The following is a 17,633-nucleotide window of genomic DNA, read 5'->3' on the forward strand; positions in this document are numbered from 1 at the left end:
TTGTGCGTTTATTTTACCATTCGAATTGTAAGTCAGTAGAATTATTCCAACGATGAAAAAACCGAGTCATAGATCTCCGATGTTGGATTTCAAACATGCCATATCTCTTCCGATAAATCCTTCTTCAACTCAAAATATCTGGTTAAATTTGAGAGCTGTGAATCTCCATGTCAAAAACAAATCTATCAAATTCCATTCTCTTTTTGCAGATATGGATATAACAAAGTGAGCCAGATGACGAACAAATCCACCAACATGAAAATCCTCCCCATTTTCAACAAGCTAAAATTGTATCAAACGAAAGCATTTCTTTTGGTTCGGAATTGCAACTCTTCTTTGGCCATAAACTGCAATAGCAGAGGAGAGTTGAAAGAATTAGTAAACAGTTTATGCAACAAAAGAAAACAGGAGGCCCTAGATCCTACCACTTATGCCAACCTTCTTAATGCCTGCATCAAAACGAGAGCCTTGGAAGAGGGTAAGCGGTTGCATGCTCATATAATCAATGCAAAATTCCATCTTGGTGTCTTTCTTAGCAATCGTTTCCTCGATTTATATGCCAAATGTGGAAGTATGGAGAGTGCACGCCAACTGTTTGACAAAATGCCTCGAAAAGATTCGCGGTCCTGGAATATATTGATTGCTGGGTTCGCTAAATCAGGAAATTTTGCGGATGCGCTCAAGCTATTTGAGGAAATGCCAGAACGAGGAACTGTTTCGTGGACGTCCTTAATCGCAGGATATGTGCAGAATGGCCGTGGAGGGGACGCTTTGAAGATGTTTCAGAAAATGCAAGGTGCAGGGGTTGAAGTGGATCAGTTTATTTATGCTGTCGTTCTCAGTGCTTGTGCAAGCTTAGCATCTCTGCAAGGTGGTAAAGCAATGCATGCTCGCGTGTTTAGAACAGGAATGGATTCAGACGTGTATATAGGCAATGCACTTCTTGATATGTACGTCAAATGTGGAGTTTTGGAAGATGCAGAAAAGGTGTTTGACAAATTACTTGAGCGAGATGACGTTTCGTGGAATGGGATGATTTCTGGATATGCCAGGTATGGATATGGTGAAGAAGCCTTGAGATTCTTCTTGCAGATGCAACAGGCAAACTTGAAACCAACACCTTTCACTTTGACTAGTCTCCTCAGTGCTTGTGCAAGCATGTTATTTCTCAAACAGGGCAACCAAATCCACAGTTGCATTGTTAAAAATAGTTTAGATTCAAATGTAATTTTGGGTAATGCTCTAATTGACATGTATGCTAAATGTGGAAGTTTGGAAAATGGAATCAAAGTGTTTGACAGGATGCCAAAACCAGATGTGATTTCATGGAATACCCTAATTGCAGGTAATTTGTGCCATGATCGAGGTGAAGACACATTGGAATTGTTTATGAAGATGAGACGGACCGGCTTGAAGTCTAGCCATTGCACCCTTGCTAGTGTTCTCAGTGCTTGTGCCTCCTTAGCAACTTTAGACATTGGAAAGCAAGTCCACGGTAACATAATTCAAACAGGATTTGCATCGGATGTCTTTGTTGGTAGTGCTCTTATTGACACATATGCAAAATGTGGGAGGATAAATGATGCACGCCAAGTATTTGATGACATTCCTGATAAAAATGCAGTTTCATGGACTACAATGATTGTTGGATATGCCCAGAATGGATGTGGAAAGGAAGCCCTTCAACTCTTTGAAGAAATGCTGCTTGTGGGCATGAAGCCAAACCACATTACTTTTGTTGGTGTTCTTGCTGCATGTAGCCATGCTGGTCTAGTAGACGAAGGTCGTTATTACTTTGATTCCATGAGTAGAAATCATGGCATCACACCAGTAGCAGAACACTATACATGCGTGATTGATCTGTTTGGGCGAGCTGGGATTTTAGAAGAGGTAGAGCGTTTAATAGACAATTTACCATTTGAACCTGATGCTTTTATGTGGGGATCAGTTCTCGGTGCTTGCAGAATTCATGGCAATGAAAAGCTAGCAAAGCGTGCAGCAGATTGCCATTTTAAGTTGGATCCAGAAAATGCTGCACCATATGTGCTTCTATCAAACATATATGCGGCAAACGGAAAATGGGAGAATGTAGCAGAGGTGAGAAAGATGATGAGTGGTAAGCTTGTGAAGAAGCATCCTGGCTGCAGCTGGGTTGAAATACAAAACAAGACACATATATTTAGATCAGAAGATGGATCACACCCACAAATTGGAGAGATCCATGCAATGTTGGAAAACCTAAGTACACAAATGAAGAAGGAAGGATACATACCTGACACAAGCTTCGTTTTGCTTGACGTGGATGAGGATCAAAAGGAACGCCTTCTTCTTCATCACAGTGAGAAACTTGCTTTTGCGTTTGGGCTTATTAATGCATGTCCTGGTGCGCCAATTAGAATTGTTAAAAACCTTCGGGTATGTGGTGATTGCCATACTGCCATGAAGTTCATCTCTAAGATTGTGGGGCGGGAAATTATTGTGAGGGATGCCACCCGATTCCATCATTTTACAGGTGGAAGTTGCTTTTGTACAGATTATTGGTGAGAGTCAGTGAAGCAGATGACTAAACTTCAACCAATCGTAGGATCATTGATGATGCTAATCACTTTTATGTTGCAACGGAATTACGTCTGTGATGCAAAAATTGAATTGCCATACTTTGGAAATGCTGGGTATTCTTTGTGCCAATGACAAAAGATTCAGTTTTAAATAATCTGCGGGTTCACAGGAAAAAGTGAGAAAGAAGTTAAATTGAGAACTGGCATTGAAATTCATTCAGTGTTCAGCCCTGATTCATAAAATAAAACAATATGATTGGTGGTAGTGTTTCAGAAGCATAGCATGATGAGTATCATATGACTTGTCGTTCAAGTGCAGTACATGGAATCTGGAAGAAAGCCTTTGGAAACTTATTGTATTTTTTTTCGAACAACTTATACTTTCTGATGCACTAAACATTCAAGTGCCGAAGAAGCGAATGTTGCAAAGTGGAAGAGCTACTCGAAGTGCTTAGGAAGTAATGACAAGTAAGTTCAATGGTGACATGAAAGAGTACTTAAGGAACAATGCAGAACAGCTTGCAGAATCAAGAGAGTGAGCAGCCAGATAGAGTATGTCTTAAGGAAGAACCAAATATGGAATTAAAAGCACAATGTCAAGGCTCAACAATAAAAACCATTTGAAGCTATCAGAGCTTGATAAGTGGATGAAGAATATAGATATGCCTCTCAATGGATGGATTTATTTCAGGTCACTGTACAAACTTGTAAGTACCTTTCGGAACGAACATTTTTTTGAAACTTGAAGATTGAGTTTTGAATTAGAATGCAAACCTACGCACCAGAACATAATGATCAGATCACATAAACGAAAGAACTCAAAATTTTCCTAGATTTACTACAAAATCACCGTTCCTATGATTGTACAAGCTTGTGAGTTTATCCTCAAGCGTGTCAGGAACATGGGCTGTGTTCTTTTAAATTTCTGACTATCATTAACTTTAACCAGTTATTTGAATTCTTCCGTTTCCTATTCTTGTTCATCAGGATGTATGTCAATCGTTTGCCTATGAGTTTCACCTACAGAGTCCCTTCAAAAGGAATGCTCTTCTGGCACAAGCATTGCAAACTGGGAGGCAAATGAAGAACAAATTTCGAAGAGACAGAGCTTGTACTCTCCATTTCCGCATTTCCTAAGGTAATGTCCTTTTCAATTCTCATTAAATGCCATTGACATTCTCCTAAGTTAAATGACTGATCAAGGAATGATTGTTTATCTTTCTGCGTATGTGGTCAATATCTCAACTTTAGAGTGGTATAAAGCCTTCAAAGGAGAGGTTATTGTACATTTGCTTACCAAATGAAATATTCAAGATCCATTTCTGGCCAATATTAGTTGACTAGTCGTATGTCAGTTTAAGGAAAATGTCTAGCGTAGACTACTCATGATACTACAACTAGTAACACTGTGAAGGGCATGACTGCAGCCTGTCCCTGTTGTATATTTGCAGTTTATTTTCTATGACTTGTTGCAAGGCACCAAAACTTAATAGAATTTATTGAGTCCGATAACTTTAAACAGTGAAGTGACATTTCTGTTCTTAGAAAGCAAATCGTATCTTTTGCTAGCCAATTTCTATTACGTGGGAGTGGTATCGAAAACCTTCATTAGTGTATATTTCATTAGTGGATATTAAATTATATAGACAACAAATTCATAGAGCTGTGCAAGTAGAATAAAGTGGCACAGGTTGAAAATCTTTGGACACAGCTATCCTTCATTCAAACTGTATAGTTGATCAATTTTCAAAAAAATCGAAAACATCATGGATTTTTCTGAAAATTTCAGCATTCGATCTTCATGATCTACATAGTTTGTAGTCGAAAACAACAAAAAATTTGGAAAAAAATCACTAAGTTTTCGTGAATCTGGAAAAAGAAGAAGTTTGACTTTGTTTTGTCTTTAGTGCATTTTGGATGGAGATTAGGCTGTCCCAAATCTTTTGGGTGGAAAGTTAGTCAGAGGTCATATCTCTATTAAATTATTGCAAAATAAACAAGTCAATATTGAAGATTGTGAAGATCAATCACTATTCAATAAAATATAGGATAAGGTACAACGCTTGTATAACTACATATGATATGCAAATATAAAAATTATATATAAATCTGAAAATTAATTTGTTTTAATGTCAAAAACTATACTTAGATCCTTCTTATGATGCCAAAAAATAGCTTACGAATCATGCTTAATACACGTACTTAATATAAACTTATAACAACAATGAATAAAGAATATCATCACCATACGATAGCAACAATGAGACATAAATTAGCAACATAAATACACCAGATAACACAAGATTTACATGGAGAAATCCTTGTGGGGAAAATCCTCACCAAGAAGAGAGGCCCATTAAGTTTATAGATGAGAAATTAGATAAACAACAATAAAAAAGAGTATAAATAATAGACAAAAGACTTAATACGTTTATCCTTGGAAAACCCTTTCACTTGAAGGAAAAAAGCTAGCTACACCAGTAAAATACCTCTTATATTGATAATAGAAATGTTTGAGTGCAAAACTTTCACATGATGATAGAACAATACACTAAGCAATCACGTAAATAGATTGAATTGAGACTCTTCATCTTACACATGAAGATCTCTTCAATTTCCAAATACAAGACCCTTCATATTCAAAATATTCAACACTTCATATTTCCATACGCATGCCTCTTCACATGCTGTATGACACAACTTTTTACATAATATTATCTTTAAATATTGTCACAAATGTCTCTTTTAGCTGAAGGTGACCATAACGATCATAGCAAACATATTTCTATATAAAACCAGAGATAAAGATTTCTATCACAACTACAATCTTCAACACTCCCTCTTAGCAAGAGAGAGATCTTCAGTCACGCAGGCACACATAACTGCAACCAAAGATAAATTTACATCACATAACACATGTTATCTCAGTATAAAATAATTTGCCACTTTATAAACACATAAAATGACTTCCACCATGCTTACATGTGGAGGCTCGTCCACATACCTAGTAGAGGGTGGAACAAGGGCTTTCACCTCAAACTTCTCTCAGAGAAGAATGCATGTCCACCATGCCTACTCTCAAATGGTGGTCCACCATACCTACTCGCAGAGGGTGGGATGAGGATTTTCATCTCAAACTTCTCCCAAGGAAGAATGCATTAATCACTAAGATTTTTTCTTAACAAAGACTCCCTCTTAGTAGAGACAACTTTGATCACCATAAAAAAGAATGTTGATTCCAAGTGATTTACTATCACATAAGCTTGCGAAGGGTTGGACATCTCCCTCTATCACGTAACCTCCCTCTAAAATTGAATACTCTCTCTCTAAACATGGTCTTCCTCTTTTGATGAGGATAATGTGCCACCAATTTAGTATGAAGATTACAAACAACGATGCATAATCTCTCACCATGCCATTGCACCTTGAACCTTGATTTTTTTTTTTAATAAGAATAACTTCTTCAGGAAGATCATAGTGCTCAATGCCTCATATATTTGCAAAAGATTGACTCAAAAATGATCTACTGAAAATTGAGGAAGCTTCAATACGAGGGTCTTACAGTTGTTTTCTTGTCATGCTCATAATTTCTTACAACAATATTCTTCAATAATGGTAAGAATTATCCAAATGATAGTCCTAGCAAGCGTACTCGACATGTACATAGAACTTGGCTTCTTGAACAATTTGCAATAATTTTTAATTATAAAATAATGAATCTAAGTGAATGTATTGAATAGAAATGATAAAATTGATGGGGAAGGAAAGTAGACCACCATCGCACTCTTGAACCAGACATTATACTAGACATGCTTGACTCAATTGAAAGAAAAAACCCAAAAGTTGTAGTCATGTCATGATACAAGCTCAATATCTGTACATTCTTGCCTAGAACTTACACAAGATGAATGCACGACATCTTTGTTGACGAGGCCTGACTTCAGCAGTACTAAAAAGTCTCTAGACAACCAATAATGATAAACTAGGAACAATAAAGCAACTTTACATAACAAGTTCTTCTCAAGAACATAAGATCTACAGTTTATGTTTTGTTGTGAATGCACAAATGCAATCCAATAATCACTTCTAGCAATAATGATAAGATAACTTGTATCTCACACAATAGATATTAACTGATGATAATAGGAGACTTTAGCCAACCTTACCTGAAAGTCAAACAATACCCCAAAGTTCTCAGTCTTGGTAAATGGGACACTGGAGGGTTTCTTCTCACCTTTTAAGGGACTAAGGCAAGGGGATCATATGTCCCCTTTCCTATTCATTATGATGTCTAAAGCTTTGGGCAACTTTAAAATCAACCAATCTCTTAAAGATATCCAACTTTTCGAAGAGGAGGATGCCAGAACCCGCCAACAATTCGTAGATGATACTATGTTATATGGGGAAGCCAACATCCAAGAAGCAGAAGCCTTGAAAAATATCTCCAAACTTACATGATAGCTTTTGGTCAAGAAATAAATTTGTCTAAATTTGAAAAAATAATTTTTAATACCAAGGCTTCTTTGGAGCTGGAAATTAGTCAAATTAGGTGAAAGTTATGAAGGGCACCCTTGTAAATATTTGGGTGTACAATTAGAACAGGGGAAGAAAAAATCTTCTAGCTAGGATGTCCTTATTCATAGAATTAAAGCAAGGGTTCAATCCTGGAAAGGAAAGTGGTTGTCTTTAGCTAGTAGAATAACCATGCTCAAGTCAATCTTGTCTAATATTCCAATCTACCAACTATCAGTTCTGGAATTGCTAGCTCAAAAGAGGGACAATATTAATAAAATTTTAAAAGACTTTCTTTGGCAAGGCTCTGAAGATAAAAAGAAAATATCCCTTTTGGCCGGGGATAAGGTTTTTTGACGTAGGAAAGGAGGAGGATTTGGTATCAAAAACTTGAAGGATAAAGCAATTGCTCTTGGTGCCGAGCTTATTTGGAGAATGATCACATATCCTCACCTGAAATGGGCAAGTACCTTGTTTAATAAATATTTGCATTCTAATGATTTGCTAAGTGTCCTTAGAACCAAAAATCCTCCTAGGGGTTCCAACTTATGGAACTTTATGTTAAGTTGCAGACCTATCATTCTGAACAAAGTCAAACGGAAAATTGGTAAGGGGGATCAAGTGAGATTCTGGACAAACTCCTAGGGTGGTTATCAAATTATTATCAAAATGGAAAACTTCCAATCAACTCAAACCATTTTGGAGGAATAACTTGGTGTATTCCTCATTAACTCTATTGAGTTAGATAAAGATACCTCGGCTAGATGGAGATGGGAATCATTCCTTGTCTTTAATATTCCTCCTTGGGAGGAAGAAGAACTAACCAAAATATTAAATGAATAAATATCACCTTTTCCGAACACGAGCATAAACTAATATGGGATGGAACCAAGGATGGAGAATACAATTCCAAAGATGACTACAACTATATCTTCAATCTAAGGTTCCCCCCTAAGGTAGATCCCTTCTTCTCTCCTGGCCTAAGTTAAATTCTGGTAGTATATGCTATGGTCTGTGGATAATATCTCCTTCAATAATTTTGAAGGAATTATGGAAGGAGAGAAATAAGAGAATCTTTAAAAATACCAATATGGCATGGGATCAACTTACTATAAAGATAGAAGTTTCCACCATTGAAAGTGCAGAATTTTAAGCCTTAATGGGATAACTAAACCTATGACCCCATGGGATGATAAAACGAGAAACAAGTGGCCAAGACTTAAGCTTCCTATTTTCTATGGCAAAAGTGGGAAGGCTATTAAGGAAAAAAGAGCTCTATGTGGTTGGTCCCCTCTAGCAGGGAATTGGGTCAAACTCAATTTTGATGGTGCCTCAAGGGGTAACCTGGGTATTGTTGGTATTGGATGTTGCATTAGAAACCATCTGGGAGAACTTTTGGCTAAATGCATGAAGCTAATAGGCGAGGTAATTAACAATGAAGTCGAATTAAGAGCCCTAATTGAGGGGTTATGGCTTTGTTTGAGACTAAAATTGAACCATGTTGAAATCAAAGGGGGCTCAACAATTGTGATTAATGCCTTTAGAAGTCAATCTATGCCCGATTGGAGATTGAACTCTCTCCTATTCGAGGCTTTAGATTTAGCTATAAACACTGAGAAATTAACTATTAATCATATCTACAGAGAAGGCAACACCTTAGCTGAAAAATTGGCTAACGCAGGAGCATATGGGAAAAATGAAACTCTCTTTTTTCTCCACCCTTATCCATTATGATTATCTTCTAACTTTGGACAACTTAGTTTTCGTATTAATTATATTAACTTAAAAAATTCTTTAAAATTTTAAGTATGTTATCTACAAATCAAATTGATTTTATTCGACTGCATTAGGACCTTAATTATAGCCTAATTGGTAAATTGAACATGCATCTAACTCTAGCCAGGGTTAAGGGAAAGTACCCATATTATCTCAATTATCTTTTTCATAAATGGAATCTACAATTATAGACAAATCAATATTAAGAGACATAGGGTATTAATTAACCCATCCTCTTGATACATTTTGTAATCCTTAAAACTCTATTATCTTTATTTTATCCTAAGCAATCTAATTGATATCTAAAATTTTAATCTTGGATGTGCTTTAGAACATTTGTAATTTATGGCTTTGGACAGGGTGGCAAGTACTCTTTGTACATGCATCACCCCTCCCTATGTGCAAGTTTTAATTGCTTTTAACTCCTCGAGGAGTGTTGGCATTCATGACCTCTTTACATTCGTTTTTCCTATTTATTGAGGAATGTTGGCTTCATTCCGCATTCCACTAGCCATGGACACTTCAAACATGCTTACTTTTTCACCTTGTCTTATGGCTTTTGAAAAACCTATTAAGATAGAGAGGATCGTGCACTTTGTTTCTTTCAGAAATAAGGTGGTTTGGAGAGCAGTTCTCGAATGTTTGGGTACTCAATGTATAACTACCCAAATAGGTTTCGCTCCAATGTGGACATTGTGGCCATGTTTATAGCAGTTGCTCGCCATTTCTATGTTGATAATGACCTCATTGCCAGCCTCTATGGAGAGTTGTTTAACGAACAACTGTTGGGAGATCTTGATATTGTTCTAATGATTATCAAAGGAGACCTTTCGATGCCTTTGGCAAAATATTATAATATATTATATGTAAGGGGGAACTAGTCCCTACTTACCCAATAATCTTTAATAAAGACCTAGAGGATAGGGAAGTTTACTAGAGAAATCTCAAATTCTTCTTCTTTTCCATCTTGGACCCCATTAACGAAGATTGGTTGGAAAATTACTTTGAGGAGGAAGGGATTATGCATGAAAGATCCCTAAGGGTGGCCTTTGAAGATTTACAAGAAGCTTGTAGGGAGAATTAGGGTTTGTAGATGTTTCTTTTTTGAAGACTTCCTGTCTTTTCATGAGATAGCTGTGAATTCATAGACTTCTTTAATTTTGGACAATTGTTTAAATTTTGAATACTTAATGAACCTATATAGTTTAGAATTTTAATTGAACAATAGTTATTTCAGTTTGGTATATTTCCACTTATTTTTGTTGATTTATCAACTTCTATTTTAAGTGGATCTTTTAACCCAATAAGTACAAGCACTTAATGAAAATGAGAAGAATTTTCATCAAGAGTTGAAAGCTCTCGGGTTTTTAACTTTCTAATGCATTTATGGTAGCCTAGTTTGATTTTACCATTTTGATAGCACTTAGATTTGAGAGGCCAATAGTCTAGGGACCAAGCCAATTTCTTTATGGGAACTTTTAAGAATAATGAAAGTACATTTTTCAATCATTGGTGCTGAGATTGTATTCTAAAAGGTCACAAGAAGAACTAATGCTGGGCTAAGATTGTTGCTTGCAATATCAAGTTTTTATGTTTTATTGATAATAGTTTCCATTCTTATCTTTATTTGCATTCATTGATTTGGCTTTGCTTCCCCTTAGAGGTTGAAAAGGTTAGCTTCAAAATATTGGGTCTAGAAGCAGTATGTGAAGTGTGTATGTTCTCTGCTCTTCTATAATTCTGGGCAGTTATCAAGCAAGGATTGACCATGGGCCTTAAACAAATCTGTAAGGCTTAGGTTTGGGTATATATCTTTTCTATGGCTTTCCTTTCCAAGTATGCATTGTGGCTACTCATGATCTGTTTTGTCTATAATATACTCCTGAATAGGCTCAAGTTCGAAGCATTTTGTGATATAGAAAAATTATGATTGTCTACAGTTTATTTTTTAATGCAACCTTATGATTCCTAGCAAATAGTAAGTTGTTTTCAATAGTAAAAAGGTACTAAGTCCGTATTGAGAGTTCTGGCATAATGTTTTGGTAGGTGAACTTAATTGCACTCAACTTCTTATGAATCACGTTCTCTCTCCAGTTTCTTCTATACTGAAGGGATGAGACTCTCCCATTCTCATTATAACTGGACTTATTGATAAAGTAATTGTAAACAATTTATCAAAAATGTAATTGTTTAAATCTTTAAAACTATCCTGAAATTTTGTAATAGAGGGTATGCCCTCTTCAAGTCCATGTTTGGGCATTTGTATGTATTCAAGACTTCGGTCTCGGGTTGCACTAGGGGTTTTCTTAACCTCGTTCTTTTTCGCCCAGTGTCTGCACTTGAACGAGGTTTTGTAAATATTTTTGAAAGTTACCTCTTATCGATCCAAAAAAATCGTATAAGAAGGAATACAATAAACATTCATATAATATTCTCTTCTCCTGCTTGCTTCTCCTTGCTTGGTCTGTAGATGGCTGTTGGGGTTGCTTCTTAGCCTGCCTCTAGTGGTCGGTCGTGGGATAGGGTTCTTGCCTTGGTTGCAAGCGGTTGCGTTGCTTCCTTTGCTGATGTGGTTGCTTTTGAAGTTGAGGTCCATGGGTTAGGGGTTCCAGCGGTGGATCGTCTGGTTTTCTCCTTGGATGTGACTCCTGTCACGGTCTGTAATCCAATCTGTTTGGAGTTGGAGGATGAAATTGCAGAAGAAATTGCTCAAAAGATCGAGGACTTCTTTGAGAAGGCATCTATTTTCAGATTTCGAGGCTTTTGGCCTTCCCTTCCGGCTCTTCATGCTTGGATCTCTAAGCACTGGGACCCATTGATTCTGAATCTGTCTAGTTTTACCTTGAGGCTAGGGTTTTTTTTATAGTTAAATTTGATGTTGCTGAAGATAGGAGGGCTATTTTGTGTAGTCGCTTCAATTGGGAGGGATGTCACCCTTTGTTGGCCAAACCCTGGCGTAAGGGTTTTGACCCTACTTTTGAATCTTTTTCTCATATGCCTCTTTGGGTCAGACTCCCAAATCTCCCCCTTCACCTATGGCTGGATTTAGTTCTTGAAGTTGTGGGAGATGCCATTAGAGACTTCCAAATGGTGGATTCTAAATCTTCGGATATTCTTCATACTACTTACGCTCACATTCTTGTGGTGGTTGATATTTCGAAGGGCTTCCTTGAGAAGATCAAACTTGAGGTTCCTAATGGTTCCTGGATTCAGACTCTAGACTATGAAGGTATTCTTTTTCACTGCAAGGTCTGCTCTGGAATTGGACATGTGGTTGCAAGTTGCCCTGCGGAGCTGAGGAAATCAAAGAAAAGACCTTCTTGGTGGGTTGGGGCTTTGGATCAGCATTACTCTGTCATTAAAGACCCTACTCCTTTGGTTTCCCCCGTGCCTATGGTTGCTTCGGGTGCCTATGTTTCTTCCCCATCTGATCAAGCTTCTGGTTCGTTGTTGAATATGGATGTAGTGGTTTCCCCTCCCTTTATGGGTCAGGATCATGTGGGTAATCTTTCTAATATGGTATTGCTTGTTTCTCCAGATGGGCTTGATGTTGATGCTTTGGTTTGGGAGGAGGCTTCTTTGGTGGAGGAAGGATGGACAAAGGTGAAAGAAAAAAAATACAAATGATCCCAACAGTCCTCTAATCGGCTTCTTCATTCTCACTCTTTTGGAACTAAAGGGTCCTAAATGGTTTTATGAAGTTGTAATTTGATGGCAGAAGTGAATGGTGTTATTTGTGAGGCCACCCTAGTCACTTTTTTTTGGTTGGTGACCTATTTCTCCTTTGGTCTATTGTATTTTTTATTTGGGCTCCATTGAATTTTTTTTGATGAGTAAAGGGTTTCAGGCACCCTTCAAAAGTTGTCTTACTTATTCAAAACATTCATATAATATAAAGACTAATCAACAATAAGGAGTAAGACTTTTATATATTATGCAATAACAAGAATATTATGCTAATAAAATACTTATCTCTTTATAGTCATTTGGCTTTTATCATATGATACGAGCATCACCTTTCATACACAATTTTTAGTGACTCCTGTTGGGTGAAGCTGTGGTACAAATATTAAGGATAAACGATAAGATTAAGAGCCAGTTCATCTCACATTTAAATATCAATCGGAGGTCGTAAACTTGTGAAAGGTATAGTGGCTATATGCTCAAGGGATGAAGATAGCATGTCAAGTGGGGATGGATGCAACTGAGAACATGTGGAAGGAAACCTACAACAAACCAAAACAAAACTGGCGATAGGAGCTAAGCTGAAACCTACAATAAATCAAAACATAACTGGCGACAGGAACTGTCACTTCCTGTGACAGCAATCAAACATTTAAATCTAAAATAAAACAATTCTAAAAACTAGAAAGCATGATAACATGTAAAATTTAATCTAGAATTTAACATTGCATAAAATAAATAAGAAACCACAGAAATCTGAATTCACACTTATATCTTAAACAATACATGAATCAATAATCAATTACAATAACATGAATTAAAACAAGTAAGCTAATATAAGAATTTTATATAAGAAATCAAATCAAAACATACATAAAATAAAACACACTCTAATCTAAAACAAATCTTCTGAGAAGTGGATCCTACCTCCTCAGTACGCTTGGTGACGGAAATAAATGATCCTCTACACTCTTTCAATCAAAACAATGATATTTTATTTATCCATATATAACAAAGAATTTACATAGAATTCTACTCCAGGAAGATCTGTGTGCATAAGTGTTTTTCAGATATATAAATTTGCTATAAATTTGCTCTCCTCCCCCTGAGTTGATATTACAAACTTATTTATAAACCATGGCTACAACTAATATCTAAAATAGTGTAAAACAAAATAACTTATTTTGGCCTATGGCCAACAAAATACTAGTAATCCTAGCCGCAACAATAAACTAGAAAATGCTGCCTGGAGAAAACCGCTTGTATCTTTCCTTTCCTTCTATTTCTGAAGATTTTTTTGCGTGGAAACTTAATTGGGCCCATTCTGGACAAAACCCATGTCTTGGATTTTCTAGATTCGTCCTCATTTGCTCACAAATTGAAATGCAAAACTGACTGTTGTAAAGTGGACGCATATTAAAAACGGCTCAAACTGATTTTGATTTTTTCCAAACAACTGGCACATACATTATAGGCTCTCCTTAATTAGCTCTTTCAACTCCAATGGGACAGAAATAACAATTGATTGATAGATATATTGTGAACTATATTCTCCAAGGCATCAAATAATAATGCTTACTAATAAAGACAATCAATAATTATTTTCCATATTTTAATCCTAAAGCTATATTAAATATGTCTTATATATTGAATCATATGCAACGTAAAAATGGTGAAATAATATGGAAATGGAAAGGAAATGGAATGTAGAAATGGTTAGGAAGGTGTATGAAAGGGTATAAAAGGTGATATAGAATAGGACATAATTGGGTCTCATCAACTCCAATCGCTCTGCATGGTGTTCTTCGTCACAAACTTAACAAGGACTATAATATTAATCACAATACAAGAAGACTCTAAATTTGAATTTATAGCCGAGTTCGAAGTAGCAGACACATATGAAGGGACAACCAAATTAGGACCATATGAATACAAGGAGATTTATTAAAGCAATGGTGTCTATCTTGACTTCCTCCTCAAAATTAGACAGCCCTTCTTATTTCTATTACAATTGTCATTGACCAAGTTGCAAAATGTAAAAATATTCTCACACTTAGTTGCAATATGCTTGGTATTGAAGCAAATCTTGCATCTAAAAGGAAGACCTTCATAGTTTGAAGATTGAACCTAAGAGCCAATAGGACTACATAGTTTGATCTCTGCTAGAAGGCCTTTGGAAGCATCAATAGCAACAAGAATCCAAGCATAGGTAGAGTGCAATATGTCAAAAGAATCTGAACCCACCATTAGAAAGTCACCTAGAGTCTCTCCAACTTCCTTAATAATAGAATCATGCCAAAGATGAAGAGGGAGGTAGGAAGTCATACCCACGTAAGCATTTTTCAAAAAGATTCAACGATAGGGTTGAAGTCCTTGTGCCATGGTTTGATCATCAAAGGGAAGTGATTCTCCCTTGTGAAGAAATGGTCACATAAAATAGTTCTCCTATAATTTGGATTATCGAATTTGGCAATAAAGAAGCCTTTCACCAGAGGAAAGATTTGGACATAGTTAGTAAGATAGGACTCTCAATGCTTAGTAATCCAAGTGTGAAGCTCCTTGAGAGAAGGCCAGAAGCCCCTGAATCTGCAAATAACCACATCCACATCGAGGGTCATAGCCCTTTGCACAATCCCTGAAATATTATCTTCATCTAGATCAAGTGCAATAGATTTACGGGTCAGGAAGGGAGTAGAATCGGACTTAGAGCCAGCCCTGAGCCCTCAAACCCCCACCTTTAATAGATTGGGCATAAGAGGGCTCATTTATATTCATTGAGTCCCCCCAAACCCCCAACAACCTCTTTCCTAGCCACAACCTCCCTTAGGATGGCTTCATCAGCAATAAGATGCAAACATGTAGACCTATTTAGAAACCCCCTTGTTGAAAAAACACATGCCCAAAAATAGGAGCAATGGAGGGAAAGCCCTTACTAAAACTCCTTGCCGCAATAAGAGGAGAAATCAAACGAATGGCATCATTATTCGCTGGAGCCTTAGAACCCCCATAAGCACAAGCAGATTCACCACCACTAGATATGACCCCCACCATGGCAACCCTGACCCTCATGGATCCAGAACCATCCTTAGACGGTAATGACAAGGAAGTCGTAGGAGCCTGCAAAACACAAAGCTGCATGCACACAACTTGGAGCTTTCAAAATCTCCATTAGGATTGATTGCAATCCTGTCGATTTAAAGGATGTTATTAACTCCAAGAGGTGTTTGATTGCGAGATGTTATGCTTTTTCTTATGTTGATAAGTCTTGCCATTATTTATCATATTGCCCTTAAGTTCTAAAAATGGCTTTTAAAGATTGAAAAGAAGAATAATCTAACAACTGTTACAAACGTATACAAACGTAAATGGCAGAATACTTTCTTGATTAATCAGAGATCGAAACGATCAATATATACAAAAGGACGATAGAATAGAATAGAAACATTCTATTCTACACTACAACCAAATATTAGAAACATTCTAATATTTACAGTAAACTACAATAGTGAGCATTAAAGATTATTCTAATACCCCCCCATAATGCTCAATCTATTTACTACACCAATAGATCCCCTAAATTTAACAAACTTGTCAGGACCAAGGGGTTTTGTGAAAATATCTGCTGGTTGCTCTGAGGTAGGGACATAGAGTAACTGAATAGTTCCATCTTCTACTAATTGTCGAATATAATGGCAATGAAGCTCTATGTGCTTGGTTCGTTCATGAAACACTGGGTTTTTGGCGAGTTTGAGTACTACCTGATTGTTTGAAAACAAAGAAGTTGGACCCGCTTGAGAAATATGCATATCTGCAAGCATCTAACGGAGCCAAACTGCTTCACAAGCTGCCTTGACAGCTCCTCTATATTCTGCTTCTGTAGAGGAGAGGGCATGTGCCTGTTGCTTCTTACTGGTCCAGGTAACTGCTGCAGATCCGATACTGAACACATAACCAGAAGTAGATTTCCTGTCATCAACTGAGCCGGCCCAATCAGAATCGGCGAATCCACGGAGCTGAGGAGTAGTACTCCTTGTATAACAAAGACCATAATCTGAAGTACCCTGTACATAGCGTAATACACGTTTTGCTGCAATCCAATGATCAGTCTTGGGGTTTGTCATGAACCGGGAGATGTAGCTGACTGCAAAACTGAGATCAGGTCTAGTAGTAGTAAGATAGATGAGACTACCTACTAGTTGCCTGAAGAGTGTTTCATCTACAGGAGGAGAATCAGATTGTGCGGACAATTTCAGACCAGTCTCCATAGGAGTGGAGGCAGGTTTGCAATCCTGCATTCGAAACCTGTCAAGCAAACTTCTGGCATACTTGGACTGAGACAAAAAAATACTGTTGTCAGTCTGCCAAACCTCAATACCTAAACAATAATGAAGCAATCCAAGATCGGTCATGTCAAAAGTTCTGCATAGATCCTGTTTGACATATGAATCAAATGTTCTGAACTCCCAGTAATGATCAGATCATCCACGTAGACAACAAGAAAAAGAATTTCATTACCAGGGTGTTTAATATACAAATTACTATCTGACGGGCTGCGCTGAAATCCCTGAGTAACCAAGTACTGATCAATCTTTATGTACCAAGCCCTAGGAGCCTGTTTAAGACCATAGATGGCCTTCTTGAGTCTACATACTTTTGGTTCTGAACCGGCAACCTTAAAACCTGGGGGCTGTGTCATGTAGACTTCTTCCTGTAATTCACCATTGAGAAAAGCACTCTTCACATCCATCTGATGAACTTTCCAACCATACTGAGCTGCAATGGCAAGAAGAATACGAATAGTACTCATCTTAGCTGTTGGAGCAAATGTCTCCTCATAGTCAATGCATTCACGTTGGGTGAATCCTCGAGCAACAAGTTTGGCTTTGTATTTGTCCAAGGTACCATCTGCATGGTACTTGACCTTATAGACCCATTTACAGCTAATGGGTTTCTTCCCAAGAGGAAGATCTGAAAGAACCCAGGTGTGGTTCTTCTGAAGACTTTGAAGCTCAACATCCATTGCATGTTCCCATTCTGGAATTCCTTTGGCCTCTGCATATGTCTGGGGCTCAGGGATACTATGGATGTTTGCCATAAGAGCTA

General features: G+C 37.2%; 1 protein-coding gene and 1 pseudogene across 5 annotated transcripts in view; both read left to right on the top strand.

Moving 5' to 3' along the window:
- On the top strand, positions 1-2,741 carry LOC149578761 (pentatricopeptide repeat-containing protein At2g03880, mitochondrial pseudogene; annotated as a pseudogene). Its single transcript, XR_016364785.1, has one exon. The product of XR_016364785.1 is annotated as a pentatricopeptide repeat-containing protein At2g03880, mitochondrial pseudogene (transcript).
- The window catches only part of LOC149578762 (uncharacterized), a 22,734-nt gene continuing 7,502 nt past the window's right edge, over positions 2,402-17,633 (top strand). For 2 of the 4 annotated variants that reach the window (XM_089831421.1, XM_089831397.1), the window contains exons 1-2: positions 2,574-3,265; positions 3,546-3,696. The gene's annotated coding sequence lies outside the window, so the exon portion shown is untranslated. Of the gene's footprint in view, positions 3,266-3,545; positions 3,697-17,633 lie in introns of all 4 variants that reach the window. The other 2 variants (XM_089831405.1, XM_089831413.1) reach the window with 2 other exon arrangements.

This window comes from Cupressus sempervirens, chromosome 1 (genome assembly GCF_028749045.1).
Source record: "Cupressus sempervirens isolate cs-2001-9-10 chromosome 1, ASM2874904v1, whole genome shotgun sequence".
Lineage (NCBI taxonomy): Eukaryota > Viridiplantae > Streptophyta > Pinopsida > Cupressales > Cupressaceae > Cupressus > Cupressus sempervirens.